Below are 20,864 nucleotides of genomic sequence, written 5' to 3' on the forward strand. Positions count from 1 at the left end.
CCACGGGGGTAAAATTGAAAAAAGTTGAAAAAAAATTTTTTTTGGACTTAGTCATTTTTCCAGCGTTTATCAAACTTTCAGATAGGGGAAATGTCAGTGAGCGTTCCGATTTCAGTTCCAGAGCGTTTCGACCGATGAGTCGTTCATATTTAGTTGTTTTCAGCCAATTTTCTGAATTTTTGAAAATTTCAATTTTTGTGAAAATATCCACTAAATGAGGGAATAATATGTGTGAGGGTACCTCAGGAGAGTTCCAAATGTGTGTGGGTAGAATATATATCCCACGGGGGTAAAATTGAAAAAAGTTGAAAAAAAAAATTTTCTGGACTTAGTCATTTTTCCGGCGTTTATCAGACTTTCAGATAGGGGAAATGTCAGTGAGCATTCCGATTTCAGTTCCAGAGCGATTCGCCCGATGAATCCTTCATATTTAGTCGTTTTCAGCAATTTTCTGAATTTTTGAAAATTTCACTTTTTTGTGAAAATATCCACTAAATGAGGGAATAATATGTGTAAGGGTACGCCAGGAGAGTTCCAAATGTGCGTGGGTAGAATATATATCCCACGGGGGTAAAATTGAAAAAAGTTGAAAAAAATTTTTTTTTGGACTTAGTCATTTTTCCAGCGTTTATCAGACTTTCAGATAGGGGAAATGTCAGTGAGCGTTCCGATTTCAGTACCAGAGCGATTCACGCGATGATTACTTCATATTTAGACGTTTTCAGCCAATCTTCTGAATTTTTGAAAATGTCACTTTTTTGTGAAAATATCCACTAAATGAGGGAATAATATGTGTGAGGGTACGCCAGGAGAGTTCCAAATGTGTGTGGGTAGAATATATATCCCACGGGGGTAAAATTGAAAAAAGTTGCAAAAAATTTTTTTTTGGACTGTCATTTTTTCAGCGTTTATCAGACTTTCAGATAGGAGAAATGTCAGTGAGCATTCCGATTTCAGTTCCAGAGCGATTCGCCCGATGAATCCTTCATATTTAGTCGTTTTCAGCCAATTTTCAGAATTTTTGAAAATTTCACTTTTTTGTGAAAATATCCACTAAATGAGGGAATAATATGTGTGAGGGTACGCCAGGAGAGTTCCAAATGTGTGTGGGTAGAATATATATCCCACGGGGGTAAAATTGAAAAAAGTTGAAAAAAAATTTTTTTTGGACTTAGTCATTTTTCCAGCGTTTATCAGACTTTCAGATAGGGGAAATGTCAGTGAGCGTTCCGATTTCAGTTCCAGAGCGATTCGCCCGATGAATCCTTCATATTTAGTCGTTTTCAGCAATTTTCTGAATTTTTGAAAATTTCACTTTTTTGTGAAAATATCCACTAAATGAGGGAATAATATGTGTGAGGGTACGCCAGGAGAGTTCCAAATGTGTGTGGGTAGAATATATATCCCACGGGGGTAAAATTGAAAAAGTTGCAAAAAAATTTTTTTTGGACTTAGTCATTTTTTCAGCGTTTATCAGACTTTCAGATAGGAGAAATGTCAGTGAGCGTTCCGATTTCAGTTCCAGAGCGATTCGCCCGATGAATCCTTCATATTTAGTCGTTTTCAGCCAATTTTCAGAATTTTTGAAAATTTCACTTTTTTGTGAAAATATCCACTAAATGAGGGAATAATATGTGTGAGGGTACGCCAGGAGAGTTCCAAATGTGTGTGGGTAGAATATATATCCCACGGGGGTAAAATTGAAAAAAGTTGAAAAAAATTTTTTTTTGGACTTAGTCATTTTTCCGGCGTTTATCAGACTTTCAGATAGGGGAAATGTCAGTGAGCGTTCCGATTTCAGTTCCAGAGCGATTCGCCCGATGAATCCTTCATATTTAGTCGTTATCAGCAATTTTCTGAATTTTTGAAAATTTCACTTTTTTGTGAAAATATCCACTAAATGAGGGAATAATATGTGTGAGGGTACGCCAGGACAGTTCCAAATGTGTGTGGGTAGAATATATATCCCACAGGGGTTAAATTAAAAAAAGTTTAAAAAAAATTTTTTTGGACTTAGTCATTTTTCCGGCGTTTATCAGACTTTCAGATAGGGGAAATGTCAGTGATCATTCAGAATTCAGTACCAGAGCGATTCACCCGATGAATCCTTCATATTTAGTCGTTTTCAGCCAATTTTCAGAATTTTTGAAAATGTCACTTTTTTGTGAAAATATCCACTAAATGAGGGAATAATATGTGTGAGGGTATGCCAGGAGAGTTCCAAATGTGTGTGGGTAGAATATATATCCCACGGGGGTAAAATTGAAAAAAGTTGAAAAAAAAATTTTTTTGGACTTAGTCATTTTTCCAGCGTTTATCAAACTTTCAGATAGGGGAAATGTCAGTGAGCGTTCCGATTTCAGTTCCAGAGCGTTTCGACCGATGAGTCGTTCATATTTAGTTGTTTTCAGCCAATTTTCTGAATTTTTGAAAATTTCAATTTTTGTGAAAATATCCACTAAAGGAGGGAATAATATGTGTGAGGGTACCTCAGGAGAGTTCCAAATGTGTGTGGGTAGAATATATATCCCACGGGGGTAAAATTGAAAAAGTTGAAAAAATTTTTTTTCTGGACTTAGTCATTTTTCCGGCGTTTATCAGACTTTCAGATAGGGGAAATGTCAGTGATCATTCAGATTTCAGTACCAGAGCGATTCACCCGATGAATCCTTCACATTTATTCGTTTTCAGCCAATATTCAGAATTTTTGAAAATGTCACTTTTTTGTGAAAATATCCACTAAATGAGGGAATAATATGTGTGAGGGTACGCCAGGAGAGTTCCAAATGTGTGTGGGTAGAATATATATCCCACGGGGGTAAAATTGAAAAAAGTTGCAAAAAAATTTTTTTTGGACTTAGTCATTTTTTCAGCGTTTATCAGACTTTCAGATAGGAGAAATGTCAGTGAGCGTTCCGATTTCAGTTCCAGAGCGATTCGCCCGATGAATCCTTCATATTTAGTCGTTTTCAGCCAATTTTCAGAATTTTTGAAAATTTCACTTTTTTGTGAAAATATCCACTAAATGAGGGAATAATATGTGTGAGGGTACACCAGGAGAGTTCCAAATGTGTGTGGGTAGAATATATATCCCACGGGGGTAAAATTGAAAAAAGTTGAAAAAAATTTTTTTTTGGACTTAGTCATTTTTCCAGCGTTTATCAAACTTTCAGATAGGGGAAATGTCAGTGAGCGTTCCGATTTCAGTTCCAGAGCGTTTCGACCGATGAGTCGTTCATATTTAGTTGTTTTCAGCCAATTTTCTGAATTATTGAAAATTTCAATTTTTGTGAAAATATCCACTAAAGGAGGGAATAATATGTGTGAGGGTACCTCAGGAGAGTTCCAAATGTGTGTGGGTAGAATATATATCCCACGGGGGTAAAATTGAAAAAGTTGAAAAAAATTTTTTTCTGGACTTAGTCATTTTTCCGGCGTTTATCAGACTTTCAGATAGGGGAAATGTCAGTGAGCGTTCCGATTTCAGTTCCAGAGCGATTCGGCCGATGATTACTTCATATTTAGTCGTTTTCAGCCAATTTTCTGAATTTTTGAAAATTTCACTTTTTTGTGAAAATATCCACTAAATGAGGGAATAATATGTGTGAGGGTACGCCAGGAGAGTGCCAAATGTGTGTGGGTAGAATATATATCCCACGGGGGTAAAATTGAAAAAAGTTGAAAAAATTTTTTTTTTGGACTTAGTCATTTTTCCGGCGTTTATCAAACTTTCAGATAGGGGAAATGTCAGTGAGCATTCCGATTTCAGTTCCAGAGCGATTCGCCCGATGAATCCTTCATATTTAGTCGTTATCAGCAATTTTCTGAATTTTTGAAAATTTCACTTTTTTGTGAAAATATCCACTAAATGAGGGAATAATATGTGTGAGGGTACGCCAGGACAGTTCCAAATGTGTAGAATATATATCCCACAGGGGTTAAATTGAAAAAAGTTTAAAAAAAATTTTTTTGGACTTAGTCATTTTTCCGGCGTTTATCAGACTTTCAGATAGGGGAAATGTCAGTGATCATTCAGATTTCAGTACCAGAGCGATTCACCCGATGAATCCTTCATATTTAGTCGTTTTCAGCCAATTTTCAGAATTTTTGAAAATGTCACTTTTTTGTGAAAATATCCACTAAATGAGGGAATAATATGTGTGAGGGTACGCCAGGAGAGTTCCAAATGTGTGTGGGTAGAATATATATCCCACGGGGGTAAAATTGAAAAAAGTTGCAAAAAAATTTTTTTTAGACTTAGTCATTTTTCCGGCGTTTATCAGACTTTCAGATAGGGGAAATGTCAGTGAGCATTCCGATTTCAGTTCCAGAGCGATTCGCCCGATGATTACTTCATATTTAGTCGTTTTCAGCCAATTTTCTGAATTTTTGAAAATTTCACTTTTTTGTGAAAATATCCACTAAATGAGTGAATAATATATGTGAGGGTATGCCAGGAGAGTTCCAAATGTGTGTGGGTAGAATATATATCCCACGGGGGTAAAATTGAAAAAAGTTGAAAAAAATTTTTTTTTGGACTTAGTCATTTTTCCGGCGTTTATCAGACTTTCAGATAGGGGAAATGTCAGTGAGCATTCCAATTTCAGTTCCAGAGCGATTCACCCGATGAATCCTTCATATTTAGTCGTTTTCAGCCAATTTTCAGAATTTTTGAAAATTTCACTTTTTTGTGAAAATATCCACTAAATGAGGGAATAATATGTGTGAGGGTACGCCAGGAGAGTTCCAAATGTGTGTGGGTAGAATATATATCCCACGGGGGTAAAATTGAAAAAAGTTGCAAAAAAATTTTTTTTGGACTTAGTCATTTTTCCGGCGTTTATCAGACTTTCAGATAGGGGAAATGTCAGTGAGCGTTCCGATTTCAGTTCCAGAGCGATTCGCCCGATGAATCCTTCATATTTAGTCGTTATCAGCAATTTTCTGAATTTTTGAAAATTTCACTTTTTTGTGAAAATATCCACTAAATGAGGGAATAATATGTGTGAGGGTACGCCAGGACAGTTCCAAATGTGTGTGGGTAGAATATATATCCCACGGGGGTAAAATTGAAAAAAGTTGAAAAAAAAATTTTTTTGGACTTAGTCATTTTTCCAGCGTTTATCAAACTTTCAGATAGGGGAAATGTCAGTGAGCGTTCCGATTTCAGTACCAGAGAGATTCACGCCATGATTACTTCATATTTAGACGTTTTCAGCCAATTTTCTGAATTTTTGAAAATGTCACTTTTTTGTGAAAATATTCACTAAATGAGGTAATAATATGTGTGAGGGTACGCCAGGAGAGTTCCAAATGTGTGTGGGTAGAATATATATCCCACGGGGGTAAAATTGAAAAAAGTTGCAAAAAATTTTTTTTTGGACTGTCATTTTTTCAGCGTTTATCAGACTTTCAGATAGGAGAAATGTCAGTGAGCATTCCGATTTCAGTTCCAGAGCGATTCGCCCGATGAATCTTTCATATTTAGTCGTTTTCAGCCAATTTTCAGAATTTTTGAAAATTTCACTTTTTTGTGAAAATATCCACTAAATGAGGGAATAATATGTGTGAGGGTACGCCAGGAGAGTTCTAAATGTGTGTGGGTAGAATATATATCCCACGGGGGTAAAATTGAAAAAAGTTGAAAAAAAATTTTTTTTGGACTTAGTCATTTTTCCAGCGTTTATCAGACTTTCAGATAGGGGAAATGTCAGTGAGCGTTCCGATTTCAGTCCCAGAGCGATTCGCCCGATGAATCCTTCATATTTAGTCGTTTTCAGCAATTTTCTGAATTTTTGAAAATTTCACTTTTTTGTGAAAATATCCACTAAATGAGGGAATAATATGTGTGAGGGTACGCCAGGAGAGTTCCAAATGTGTGTGGGTAGAATATATATCCCACGGGGGTAAAATTGAAAAAAGTTGCAAAAAATTTTTTTTTGGACTGTCATTTTTTCAGCGTTTATCAGACTTTCAGATAGGAGAAATGTCAGTGAGCATTCCGATTTCAGTTCCAGAGCGATTCGCCCGATGAATCCTTCATATTTAGTCGTTTTCAGCCAATTTTCAGAATTTTTGAAAATTTCACTTTTTTGTGAAAATATCCACTAAATGAGGGAATAATATGTGTGAGGGTACGCCAGGAGAGTTCCAAATGTGTGTGGGTAGAATATATATCCCACGGGGGTAAAATTGAAAAAAGTTGAAAAAAAATTTTTTTTGGACTTAGTCATTTTTCCAGCGTTTATCAGACTTTCAGATAGGGGAAATGTCAGTGAGCATTCCGATTTCAGTTCCAGAGCGATTCGCCCGATGAATCCTTCATATTTAGTTGTTTTCAGCAATTTTCTGAATTTTTGAAAATTTCACTTTTTTGTGAAAATATCCACTAAATGATTGAATAATATGTGTGAGGGTACGCCAGGACAGTTCCAAATGTGTTTGGGTAGAATATATATCCCACAGGGGTTAAATTGAAAAAAGTTTAAAAAAATTATTTTTGGACTTAGTCATTTTTCCGTCGTTTATCAGACTTTCAGATAGGGGAAATGTCAGTGAGCGTTCCGATTTCAGTACCAGAGAGATTCACGCGATGAATCCTTCATATTTAGTCGTTTTCAGCCAATTTTCAGAATTTTTGAAAATGTCACTTTTTTGTGAAAATATTCACTAAATGAGGGAATAATATGTGTGAGGGTACGCCAGGAGAGTTCCAAATGTGTGTGGGTAGAATATATATCCCACGGGGGTAAAATTGAAAAAAGTTGCAAAAAATTTTTTTTTGGACTTAGTCATTTTTCCAGCGTTTATCAGACTTTCAGATAGGGGAAATGTCAGTGAGCGTTCCGATTTCAGTTCCAGAGCGATTCGGCCGATGATTACTTCATATTTAGTCGTTTTCAGCCAATTTTCTGAATTTTTGAAAATTTCACTTTTTTGTGAAAATATCCACTAAATGAGGGAATAATATGTGTGAGGGTACGCCAGGAGAGTGCCAAATGTGTGTGGGTAGAATATATATCCCACGGGGGTAAAATTGAAAAAAGTTGAAAAAATTTTTTTTTTGGACTTAGTCATTTTTCCGGCGTTTATCAGACTTTCAGATAGGGGAAATGTCAGTGAGCGTTCCGATTTCAGTTCCAGAGCGATTCGCCCGATGAATCCTTCATATTTAGTCGTTATCAGCAATTTTCTGAATTTTTGAAAATTTCACTTTTTTGTGAAAATATCCACTAAATGAGGGAATAATATGTGTGAGGGTACGTCAGGAGAGTTCCAAATGTGTGTGGGTAGAATATATATCCCACGGGGGTAAAATTGAAAAAAGTTGCAAAAAATTTTTTTTTGGACTGTCATTTTTTCAGCGTTTATCAGACTTTCAGATAGGAGAAATGTCAGTGAGCATTCCGATTTCAGTTCCAGAGCGATTCGCCCGATGAATCCTTCATATTTAGTCGTTTTCAGCCAATTTTCAGAATTTTTGAAAATGTCACTTTTTTGTGAAAATATCCACTAAATGAGGGAATAATATGTGTGAGGGTACGTCAGGAGAGTTCCAAATGTGTGTGGGTAGAATATATATCCCACGGGGGTAAAATTGAAAAAAGTTGCAAAAAAATTTTTTTTGGACTTAGTCATTTTTCTGGCGTTTATCAGACTTTCAGATAGGGGAAATGTCAGTGAGCATTCCGATTTCAGTTCCAGAGCGATTCGCCCGATGATTACTTCATATTTAGTCGTTTTCAGCCAATTTTCTGAATTTTTGAAAATTTCACTTTCTTGTGAAAATATCCACTAAATGAGTGAATAATATATGTGAGGGTACGCCAGGAGAGTTCCAAATGTGTGTGGGTAGAATATATATCCCACGGGGGTAAAATTGAAAAAAGTTTAAAAAAAATTTTTTTTGGACTTAGTCATTTTTCCGGCGTTTATCAGACTTTCAGATAGGGGAAATGTCAGTGAGCATTCCAATTTCAGTTCCAGAGCGATTCGCCCGATGAATCCTTCATATTTAGTCGTTTTCAGCCAATTTTCAGAATTTTTGAAAATTTCACTTTTTTGTGAAAATATCCACTAAATGAGGGAATAATATGTGTGAGGGTACGCCAGGAGAGTTCCAAATGTGTGTGGGTAGAATATATATCCCACGGGGGTAAAATTGAAAAAAGTTGAAAAAAAAATTTTTTTGGACTTAGTAATTTTTCCAGCGTTTATCAAACTTTCAGATAGTGGAAATGTCAGTGAGCGTTCCGATTTCAGTTCCAGAGCATTTCGACCGATGAGTCGTTCATATTTAGTTGTTTTCAGCCAATTTTCTGAATTTTTGAAAATTTCAATTTTTGTGAAAATATCCACTAAAGGAGGGAATAATATGTGTGAGGGTACCTCAGGAGAGTTCCAAATGTGTGTGGGTAGAATATATATCCCACGGGGGTAAAATTGAAAAAAGTTGAAAAAAAAATTTTTCTGGACTTAGTCATTTTTCCGGCGTTTATCAGACTTTCAGATAGGAGAAATGTCAGTGAGCGTTCCGATTTCAGTTCCAGAGTGATTCGCCCGTTGAATCCTTCATATTTAGTCGTTTTCAGCCAATTTTCAGAATTTTTGAAAATGTCACTTTTTTGTGAAAATATCCACTAAATGAGGGAATAATATGTGTGAGTTTACGCCAGGAGAGTTCCGAATGTGTGTGGGTAGAATATATATCCCACGGGGGTAAAATTGAAAAAAGTTGAAAAAAAATTTTTTTTGGACTTAGTCATTTTTCCGGCGTTTATCAGACTTTCAGATAGGGGAAATGTCAGTGAGCATTCCGATTTCAGTTCCAGAGCGATTCGCCCGATGATTACTTCATATTTAGTCGTTTTCAGCCAATTTTCAGAATTTTTGAAAATTTCACTTTTTTGTGAAAATATCCACTAAATGAGTGAATAATATATGTGAGGGTACGCCAGGAGAGTTCCAAATGTGTGTGGGTAGAATATATATCCCACGGGGGTAAAATTGAAAAAAGTTGAAAAAAAATTTTTTTTGGACTTAGTCATTTTTCCAGCGTTTATCAGACTTTCAGATAGGGGAAATGTCAGTGAGCGTTCCGATTTCAGTTCCAGAGCGATTCGCCCGATGAATCCTTCATATTTAGTCGTTTTCAGCAATTTTCTGAATTTTTGAAAATTTCACTTTTTTGTGAAAATATCCACTAAATGAGGGAATAATATGTGTGAGGGTACGCCAGGAGAGTTCCAAATGTGTGTGGGTAGAATATATATCCCACGGGGGTAAAACTGAAAAAAGTTGCAAAAAATTTTTTTTTGGACTGTCATTTTTTCAGCGTTTATCAGACTTTCAGATAGGAGAAATGTCAGTGAGCATTCCGATTTCAGTTCCAGAGCGATTCGCCCGATGAATCCTTCATATTTAGTCGTTTTCAGCCAATTTTCAGAATTTTTGAAAATGTCACTTTTTTGTGAAAATATCCACTAAATGAGGGAATAATATGTGTGAGGGTACGCCAGGAGAGTTCCAAATGTGTGTGGGTAGAATATATATCCCACGGGGGTAAAATTGAAAAAAGTTGAAAAAAAATTTTTTTTGGACTTAGTCATTTTTCCAGCGTTTATCAGACTTTCAGATAGGGGAAATGTCAGTGAGCATTCCGATTTCAGTTCCAGAGCGATTCGCCCGATGAATCCTTCATATTTAGTCGTTTTCAGCAATTTTCTGAATTTTTGAAAATTTCACTTTTTTGTGAAAATATCCACTAAATGAGGGAATAATATGTGTGAGGGTATGCCAGGAGAGTTCCAAATGTGCGTGGGTAGAATATATATCCCACGGGGGTAAAATTGAAAAAAGTTGAAAAAAATTTTTTTTTAGACTTAGTCATTTTTCCAGTGTTTATCAGACTTTCAGATAGGGGAAATGTCAGTGAGCGTTCCGATTTCAGTACCAGAGCGATTCACCCGATGAATCCTTCATATTTAGTCGTTTTCAGCCAATTTTCAGAATTTTTGAAAATGTCACTTTTTTGTGAAAATATCCACTAAATGAGGGAATAATATGTGTGAGGGTACGCCAGGAGAGTTCCAAATGTGTGTGGGTAGAATATATATCCCACGGGGGTAAAATTGAAAAAAGTTGAAAAAAAATTTTTTTTGGACTTAGTCATTTTTCCAGCGTTTATCAGACTTTCAGATAGGGGAAATGTCAGTGAGCATTCCGATTTCAGTTCCAGAGCGATTCGCCCGATGAATCCTTCATATTTAGTCGTTTTCAGCAATTTTCTGAATTTTTGAAAATTTCACTTTTTTGTGAAAATATCCACTAAATGATTGAATAATATGTGTGAGGGTACGCCAGGACAGTTCCAAATGTGTTTGGGTAGAATATATATCCCACAGGGGTTAAATTGAAAAAAGTTTAAAAAAATTATTTTTGGACTTAGTCATTTTTCCGTCGTTTATCAGACTTTCAGATAGGGGAAATGTCAGTGATCATTCAGATTTCAGTACCAGAGCGATTCACCCGATGAATCCTTCATATTTAGTCGTTTTCAGCCAATTTTCAGAATTTTTGAAAATGTCACTTTTTTGTGAAAATATCCACTAAATGAGGGAATAGTATGTGTGAGGGTACGCCAGGAGAGTTCCAAATGTGCGTGGGTAGAATATATATCCCACGGGGGTAAAATTGAAAAAAGTTGAAAAAAATTTTTTTTTGGACTTAGTCATTTTTCCAGCGTTTATCAGACTTTCAGATAGGGGAAATGTCAGTGAGCGTTCCGATTTCAGTACCAGAGCGATTCACCCGATGAATCCTTCATATTTAGTCGTTTTCAGCCAATTTTCAGAATTTTTGAAAATTTCACTTTTTTGTGAAAATATCCACTAAATGAGGGAATAATATGTGTGAGGGTACGCCAGGAGAGTGCCAAATGTGTGTGGGTAGAATATATATCCCACGGGGGTAAAATTGAAAAAAGTTGAAAAAATTTTTTTTTTAGACTTAGTCATTTTTTCAGCGTTTATCAGACTTTTAGATAGGAGAAATGTCAGTGAGTGTTCCGATTTCAGTTCCAGAGCGATTCGCCCGATGAATCCTTCATATTTAGTCGTTTTCAGCCAATTTTGTGAATTTTTGAAAATTTCACTTTTTTGTGAAAATATCCACTAAATGAGGGAATAATATGTGTGAGGGTACGCCAGGAGAGTGCCAAATGTGTGTGGGTAGAATATATATCCCACGGGGGTAAAATTGAAAAAAGTTGAAAAAATTTTTTTTTTGGACTTAGTCATTTTTCCGGCGTTTATCAGACTTTCAGATAGGGGAAATGTCAGTGAGCGTTCCGATTTCAGTTCCAGAGCGATTCGCCCGATGAATCCTTCATATTTAGTCGTTATCAGCAATTTTCTGAATTTTTGAAAATTTCACTTTTTTGTGAAAATATCCACTAAATGAGTGAATAATATATTTGAGGGTACGCCAGGAGAGTTCCAAATGTGTGTGGGTAGAATATATATCCCACGGGGGTAAAATTGAAAAAAGTTGAAAAAAAAAATTTTTTGGACTTAGTCATTTTTCCAGCGTTTATCAAACTTTCAGATAGGGGAAATGTCAGTGAGCGTTCCGATTTCAGTTCCAGAGCGTTTCGACCGATGAGTCGTTCATATTTAGTTGTTTTCAGCCAATTTTCTGAATTTTTGAAAATTTCAATTTTTGTGAAAATATCCACTAAATGAGGGAATAATATGTGTGAGGGTACCTCAGGAGAGTTCCAAATGTGTGTGGGTAGAATATATATCCCACGGGGGTAAAATTGAAAAAAGTTGAAAAAAAATTTTTTCTGGACTTAGTCATTTTTCCGGCGTTTATCAGACTTTCAGATAGGGGAAATGTCAGTGAGCATTCCAATTTCAGTTCCAGAGCGGTTCGCCCGATGAATCCTTCATATTTAGTCGTTTTCAGCCAATTTTCAGAATTTTTGAAAATGTCACTTTTTTGTGAAAATATCCACTAAATGAGGGAATAATATGTGTGAGGGTACGCCAGGAGAGTTCCAAATGTGTGTGGGTAGAATATATATCCCACGGGGGTAAAATTGAAAAAAGTTGCAAAAAAATTTTTTTTGGACTTAGTCATTTTTCCCGCGTTTATCAGACTTTCAGATAGGAGAAATGTCAGTGAGTGTTCCGATTTCAGTTCCAGAGCGATTCGCCCGATGAATCCTTCATATTTAGTCGTTTTCAGCCAATTTTCAGAATTTTTGAAAATTTCACTTTTTTGTGAAAATATCCACTAAATGAGGGAATAATATGTGTGAGGGTACGCCAGGAGAGTTCCAAATGTGTGTGGGTAGAATATATATCCCACGGGGGTAAAATTGAAAAAAGTTGCAAAAAAATTTTTTTTGGACTTAGTCATTTTTTCAGCGTTTATCAGACTTTCAGATAGGAGAAATGTCAGTGAGTGTTCCGATTTCAGTTCCAGAGCGATTCGCCCGATGAATCCTTCATATTTAGTCGTTTTCAGCCAATTTTCAGAATTTTTGAAAATTTCACTTTTTTGTGAAAATATCCACTAAATGAGGGAATAATATGTGTGAGGGTACGCCAGGAGAGTTCCAAATGTGTGTGTGTAGAATATATATCCCACGGGGGTAAAATTGAAAAAAGTTGAAAAAAAATTTTTTTTGGACTTAGTCATTTTTCCAGCGTTTATCAGACTTTCAGATAGGGGAAATGTCAGTGAGCGTTCCGATTTCAGTTCTAGAGCGATTCGGCCGATAATTACTTCATATTTAGTCGTTTTCAGCCAATTTTCTGAATTTTTGAAAATTTCACTTTTTTGTTAAAATATCCACTAAATGAGGGAATATTATGTGTGAGGGTACGCCAGGAGAGTGCCAAATGTGTGTGGGTAGAATATATATCCCACGGGGGTAAAATTGAAAAAAGTTGAAAAAATTTTTTTTTTGGACTTAGTCATTTTTCCGGCGTTTATCAGACTTTCAGATAGGGGAAATGTCAGTGAGCGTTCCGATTTCAGTTCCAGAGCGATTCGCCCGATGAATCCTTCATATTTAGTCGTTATCAGCAATTTTCTGTATTTTTGAAAATTTCACTTTTTTGTGAAAATATCCACTAAATGAGGGAATAATATGTGTGAGGGTACGCCAGGACAGTTCCAAATGTGTGTGGGTAGAATATATATCCCACAGGGGTTAAATTGAAAAAAGTTTAAAAAAATTTTTTTTGGACTTAGTCATTTTTCCGGCGTTTATCAGACTTTCAGATAGGGGAAATGTCAGTGAGCGTTCCGATTTCAGTTCCAGAGCGATTCGCCCGATGAATCCTTCATATTTAGTCGTTTTCAGCAATTTTCTGAATTTTTGAAAATTTCACTTTTTTGTGAAAATATCCACTAAAAGAGGGAATAATATGTGTGAGGGTATGCCAGGAGAGTTCCAAATGTTTCTGGGTAGCATATATATCCCACGGGGGTAAAAATGAAAAAAGTTTAAAAAAAATTTTTTTTGGACTTAGTTTTCCGGCGTTTATCAGACTTTCAGATAGGGGAAATGTCAGTGAGCGTTCCGATTTCAGTTCCAGAGCGATTCGCCCGATGATTGCTTCATATTTAGTCGTTTTCAGCCAATTTTCTGAATTTTTGAAAATTTCACTTTTTTGTGAAAATATCCACTAAATGAGTGAATAATATATGTGAGGGTACGCCAGGAGAGTTCCAAATGTGTGTGGGTAGAATATATATCCCACGGGGGTAAAATTGAAAAAAGTTGAAAAAAAATTTTTTTTGGACTTAGTCATTTTTCCGGCGTTTATCAGACTTTCAGATAGGGGAAATGTCAGTGAGCATTCCAATTTCAGTACCAGAGCGATTCGCCCGATGAATCCTTCATATTTAGTCGTTTTCAGCCAATTTTCAGAATTTTTGAAAATGTCACTTTTTTGTGAAAATATCCACTAAATGAGGGAATAATATGTGTGAGGGTACGCCAGGAGAGTTCCAAATGTGTGTGGGTAGAATATATATCCCACGGGGGTAAAATTGAAAAAAGTTGCAAAAAAATTTTTTTTGGACTTAGTCATTTTTTCAGCGTTTATCAGACTTTCAGATAGGAGAAATGTCAGTGAGCGTTCCGATTTCAGTTCTAGAGCGATTCGGCCGATAATTACTTCATATTTAGTCGTTTTCAGCCAATTTTCTGAATTTTTCAAAATTTCACTTTTTTGTTAAAATATCCACTAAATGAGGGAATATTATGTGTGAGGGTACGCCAGGAGAGTGCCAAATGTGTGTGGGTAGAATATATATCCCACGGGGGTAAAATTGAAAAAAGTTGAAAAAATTTTTTTTTTGGACTTAGTCATTTTTCCGGCGTTTATCAGACTTTCAGATAGGGGAAATGTCAGTGAGCGTTCCGATTTCAGTTCCAGAGCGATTCGCCCGATGAATCCTTCATATTTAGTCGTTATCAGCAATTTTCTGTATTTTTGAAAATTTCACTTTTTTGTGAAAATATCCACTAAATGAGGGAATAATATGTGTGAGGGTACGCCAGGACAGTTCCAAATGTGTGTGGGTAGAATATATATCCCACAGGGGTTAAATTGAAAAAAGTTTAAAAAAATTTTTTTTGGACTTAGTCATTTTTCCGGCGTTTATCAGACTTTCAGATAGGGGAAATGTCAGTGAGCGTTCCGATTTCAGTTCCAGAGCGATTCGCCCGATGAATCCTTCATATTTAGTCGTTTTCAGCAATTTTCTGAATTTTTGAAAATTTCACTTTTTTGTGAAAATATCCACTAAAAGAGGGAATAATATGTGTGAGGGTACGCCAGGAGAGTTCCAAATGTTTCTGGGTAGCATATATATCCCACGGGGGTAAAAATGAAAAAAGTTTAAAAAAAATTTTTTTTGGACTTAGTTTTCCGGCGTTTATAAGACTTTCAGATAGGGGAAATGTCAGTGAGCGTTCCGATTTCAGTTCCAGAGCGATTCGCCCGATGAATCCTTCATATTTAGTCGTTTTCAGCAATTTTCTGAATTTTTGAAAATTTCACTTTTTTGTGAAAATATCCACTAAATGAGGGAATAATATGTGTGAGGGTACGCCAGGACAGTTCCAAATGTGTTTGGGTAGAATATATATCCCACAGGGGTTAAATTGAAAAAAGTTTAAAAAAATTTTTTTTGGACTTAGTCATTTTTCCGTCGTTTATCAGACTTTCAGATAGGGGAAATGTCAGTGATCATTCAGATTTCAGGACCAGAGCGATTCACCCGATGAATCCTTCATATTTAGTCGTTTTCAGCCAATTTTCAGAATTTTTGAAAATGTCACTTTTTTGTGAAAATATCCACTAAATGAGGGAATAATATGTGTGAGGGTACGCCAGGAGAGTTCCAAATGTGCGTGGGTAGAATATATATCCCACGGGGGTAAAATTGAAAAAAGTTGAAAAAAATTTTTTTTTGGACTTAGTCATTTTTCCAGCGTTTATCAGACTTTCAGATAGGGGAAATGTCAGTGAGCGTTCCGATTTCAGTACCAGAGCGATTCACGCGATGATTACTTCATATTTAGACGTTTTCAGCCAATTTTCTGAATTTTTGAAAATGTCACTTTTTTGTGAAAATATCCACTAAATGAGGGAATAATATGTGTGAGGGTACGCCAGGAGAGTTCCAAATGTGTGTGGGTAGAATATATATCCCACAGGGGTTAAATTGAAAAAAGTTTAAAAAAATTATTTTTGGACTTAGTCATTTTTCCGTCGTTTATCAGACTTTCAGATAGGGGAAATGTCAGTGAGCGTTCCGATTTCAGTTCCAGAGCGATTCGCCCGATGAATCCTTCATATTTAGTCGTTTTCAGCAATTTTCTGAATTTTTGAAAATTTCACTTTTTTGTGAAAATATCCACTAAAAGAGGGAATAATATGTGTGAGGGTACGCCAGGAGAGTTCCAAATGTTTCTGGGTAGCATATATATCCCACGGGGGTAAAAATGAAAAAAGTTTAAAAAACATTTTTTTTGGACTTAGTTTTCCGGCGTTTATAAGACTTTCAGATAGGGGAAATGTCAGTGAGCGTTCCGATTTCAGTTCCAGAGCGATTCGCCCGATGAATCCTTCATATTTAGTCGTTTTCAGCAATTTTCTGAATTTTTGAAAATTTCACTTTTTTGTGAAAATATCCACTAAATGAGGGAATAATATGTGTGAGGGTACGCCAGGACAGTTCCAAATGTGCGTGGGTAGAATATATATCCCACGGGGGTAAAATTGAAAAAAGTTTAAAAAAATTTTTTTTTGGACTTAGTCATTTTTCCGGCGTTTATCAGACTTTCAGATAGGGGAAATGTCAGTGAGCGTTCCGATTTCAGTTCCAGAGCGATTCGCCCGATGAATCCTTCATATTTAGTCGTTATCAGCAATTTTCTGTATTTTTGAAAATTTCACTTTTTTGTGAAAATATCCACTAAATGAGGGAATAATATGTGTGAGGGTACGCCAGGACAGTTCCAAATGTGTGTGGGTAGAATATATATCCCACAGGGGTTAAATTGAAAAAAGTTTAAAAAAATTATTTTTGGACTTAGTCATTTTTCCGTCGTTTATCAGACTTTCAGATAGGGGAAATGTCAGTGATCATTCAGATTTCAGTACCAGAGCGATTCACCCGATGAATCCTTCATATTTAGTCGTTTTCAGCCAATTTTCAGAATTTTTGAAAATGTCACTTTTTTGTGAAAATATCCACTAAATGAGGGAATAATATGTGTGAGGGTACGCCAGGAGAGTTCCAAATGTGTGTGGGTAGAATATATATCCCACGGGGGTAAAATTGAAAAAAGTTGCAAAAAAATTTTTTTTGGACTTAGTCATTTTTTCAGCTTTTATCAGACTTTCAGATAGGAGAAATGTCAGTGAGTGTTCCGATTTCAGTTCCAGAGCGATTCGCCCGATGAATCCTTCATATTTAGTCGTTATCAGCAATTTTCTGTATTTTTGAAAATTTCACTTTTTTGTGAAAATATCCACTAAATGAGGGAATAATATGTGTGAGGGTACGCCAGGACAGTTCCAAATGTGTGTGGGTAGAATATATATCCCACAGGGGTTAAATTGAAAAAAGTTTAAAAAAATTTTTTTTGGACTTAGTCATTTTTCCAGCGTTTATCAGACTTTCAGATAGGGGAAATGTCAGTGAGCGTTCCGATTTCAGTACCAGAGCGATTCACGCGATGATTACTTCATATTTAGACGTTTTCAGCCAATTTTCTGAATTTTTGAAAATGTCACTTTTTTGTGAAAATATCCACTAAATGAGGGAATAATATGTGTGAGGGTACGCCAGGACAGTTCCAAATGTGTTTGGGTAGAATATATATCCCACAGGGGTTAAATTGAAAAAAGTTTAAAAAAATTTTTTTTGGACTTAGTCATTTTTCCAGCGTTTATCAGACTTTCAGATAGGGGAAATGTCAGTGAGCGTTCCGATTTCAGTACCAGAGCGATTCACGCGATGATTACTTCATATTTAGACGTTTTCAGCCAATTTTCTGAATTTTTGAAAATGTCACTTTTTTGTGAAAATATCCACTAAATGAGGGAATAATATGTGTGAGGGTACGCCAGGAGAGTTCCAAATGTGTGTGGGTAGAATATATATCCCACAGGGGTTAAATTGAAAAAAGTTTAAAAAAATTATTTTTGGACTTAGTCATTTTTCCGTCGTTTATCAGACTTTCAGATAGGGGAAATGTCAGTGATCATTCAGATTTCAGTACCAGAGCGATTCACCCGATGAATCCTTCATATTTAGTCGTTTTCAGCCAATTTTCAGAATTTTTGAAAATGTCACTTTTTTGTGAAAATATCCACTAAATGAGGGAATAATATGTGTGAGGGTACGCCAGGAGAGTTCCAAATGTGTGTGGGTAGAATATATATCCCACGGGGGTAAAATTGAAAAAAGTTGCAAAAAAATTTTTTTTGGACTTAGTCATTTTTTCAGCTTTTATCAGACTTTCAGATAGGAGAAATGTCAGTGAGTGTTCCGATTTCAGTTCCAGAGCGATTCGCCCGATGAATCCTTCATATTTAGTCGTTTTCAGCCAATTTTCAGAATTTTTGAAAATTTCACTTTTTTGTGAAAATATCCACTAAATGAGGGAATAATATGTGTGAGGGTACGCCAGGAGAGTTCCAAATGTGTGTGGGTAGAATATATATCCCACGGGGGTAAAATTGAAAAAAGTTGAAAAAAAATTTTTTTTGGACTTAGTCATTTTTCCAGCGTTTATCAGACTTTCAGATAGGGGAAATGTCAGTGAGCGTTCCGATTTCAGTTCCAGAGCGATTCGGCCGATAATTACTTCATATTTAGTCATTTTCAGCCAATTTTCTGAATTTTTGAAAATTTCACTTTTTTGTGAAAATATCCACTAAATGAGGGAATAATATGTGTGAGGGTACGCCAGGAGAGTGCCAAATGTGTGTGGGTAGAATATATATCCCACGGGGGTAAAATTGAAAAAAGTTGAAAAAATTTTTTTTTTGGACTTAGTCATTTTTCCGGCGTTTATCAGACTTTCAGATAGGGGAAATGTCAGTGAGCGTTCCGATTTCAGTTCCAGAGCGATTCGCCCGATGAATCCTTCATATTTAGTCGTTTTCAGCAATTTTCTGAATTTTTGAAAATTTCACTTTTTTGTGAAAATATCCACTAAAAGAGGGAATAATATGTGTGAGGGTATGCCAGGAGAGTTCCAAATGTTTCTGGGTAGCATATATATCCCACGGGGGTAAAAATGAAAAAAGTTTAAAAAAAATTTTTTTTGGACTTAGTTTTCCGGCGTTTATAAGACTTTCAGATAGGGGAAATGTCAGTGAGCGTTCCGATTTCAGTTCCAGAGCGATTCGCCCGATGAATCCTTCATATTTAGTCGTTTTCAGCAATTTTCTGAATTTTTGAAAATTTCACTTTTTTGTGAAAATATCCACTAAATGAGGGAATAATATGTGTGAGGGTACGCCAGGACAGTTCCAAATGTGCGTGGGTAGAATATATATCCCACGGGGGTAAAATTGAAAAAAGTTTAAAAAAATTTTTTTTTGGACTTAGTCATTTTTCCGGCGTTTATCAGACTTTCAGATAGGGGAAATGTCAGTGAGCGTTCCGATTTCAGTTCCAGAGCGATTCGCCCGATGAATCCTTCATATTTAGTCGTTATCAGCAATTTTCTGTATTTTTGAAAATTTCACTTTTTTGTGAAAATATCCACTAAATGAGGGAATAATATGTGTGAGGGTACGCCAGGACAGTTCCAAATGTGTGTGGGTAGAATATATATCCCACAGGGGTTAAATTGAAAAAAGTTTAAAAAAATTTTTTTTGGACTTAGTCATTTTTCCGGCGTTTATCAGACTTTCAGATAGGGGAAATGTCAGTGAGCGTTCCGATTTCAGTTCCAGAGCGATTCGCCCGATGAATCCTTCATATTTAGTCGTTTTCAGCAATTTTCTGAATTTTTGAAAATTTCACTTTTTTGTGAAAATATCCACTAAAAGAGGGAATAATATGTGTGAGGGTACGCCAGGAGAGTTCCAAATGTTTCTGGGTAGCATATATATCCCACGGGGGTAAAAATGAAAAAAGTTTAAAAAAAATTTTTTTTGGACTTAGTTTTCCGGCGTTTATAAGACTTTCAGATAGGGGAAATGTCAGTGAGCGTTCCGATTTCAGTTCCAGAGCGATTCGCCCGATGAATCCTTCATATTTAGTCGTTTTCAGCAATTTTCTGAATTTTTGAAAATTTCACTTTTTTGTGAAAATATCCACTAAATGAGGGAATAATATGTGTGAGGGTACGCCAGGACAGTTCCAAATGTGCGTGGGTAGAATATATATCCCACGGGGGTAAAATTGAAAAAAGTTGAAAAAAATTTTTTTTTGGACTTAGTCATTTTTCCAGCGTTTATCAGACTTTCAGAGAGGGGAAATGTCAGTGAGCGTTCCGATTTCAGTACCAGAGCGATTCACGCGATGATTACTTCATATTTAGACGTTTTCAGCCAATTTTCTGAATTTTTGAAAATGTCACTTTTTTGTGAAAATATCCACTAAATGAGGGAATAATATGTGTGAGGGTACGCCAGGAGAGTTCCAAATGTGTGTGGGTAGAATATATATCCCACAGGGGTTAAATTGAAAAAAGTTTAAAAAAAATTATTTTTGGACTTAGTCATTTTTCCGTCGTTTATCAGACTTTCAGATAGGGGAAATGTCAGTGATCATTCAGATTTCAGTACCAGAGCGATTCACCCGATGAATCCTTCATATTTAGTCGTTTTCAGCCAATTTTCAGAATTTTTGAAAATGTCACTTTTTTGTGAAAATATCCACTAAATGAGGGAATAATATGTGTGAGGGTACGCCAGGAGAGTTCCAAATGTGTGTGGGTAGAATATATATCCCACGGGGGTAAAATTGAAAAAAGTTGCAAAAAAATTTTTTTTGGACTTAGTCATTTTTTCAGCTTTTATCAGACTTTCAGATAGGAGAAATGTCAGTGAGTGTTCCGATTTCAGTTCCAGAGCGATTCGCCCGATGAATCCTTCATATTTAGTCGTTTTCAGCCAATTTTCAGAATTTTTGAAAATTTCACTTTTTTGTGAAAATATCCACTAAATGAGGGAATAATATGTGTGAGGGTACGCCAGGAGAGTTCCAAATGTGTGTGGGTAGAATATATATCCCACGGGGGTAAAATTGAAAAAAGTTGAAAAAAAATTTTTTTTGGACTTAGTCATTTTTCCAGCGTTTATCAGACTTTC

This window comes from Phyllobates terribilis, unplaced genomic scaffold (genome assembly GCF_046119375.1).
Source record: "Phyllobates terribilis strain yellow unplaced genomic scaffold, ASM4611937v1 Scaffold_8__6_contigs__length_399053987, whole genome shotgun sequence".
NCBI classification, from domain to species: Eukaryota; Metazoa; Chordata; class Amphibia; order Anura; family Dendrobatidae; genus Phyllobates; species Phyllobates terribilis.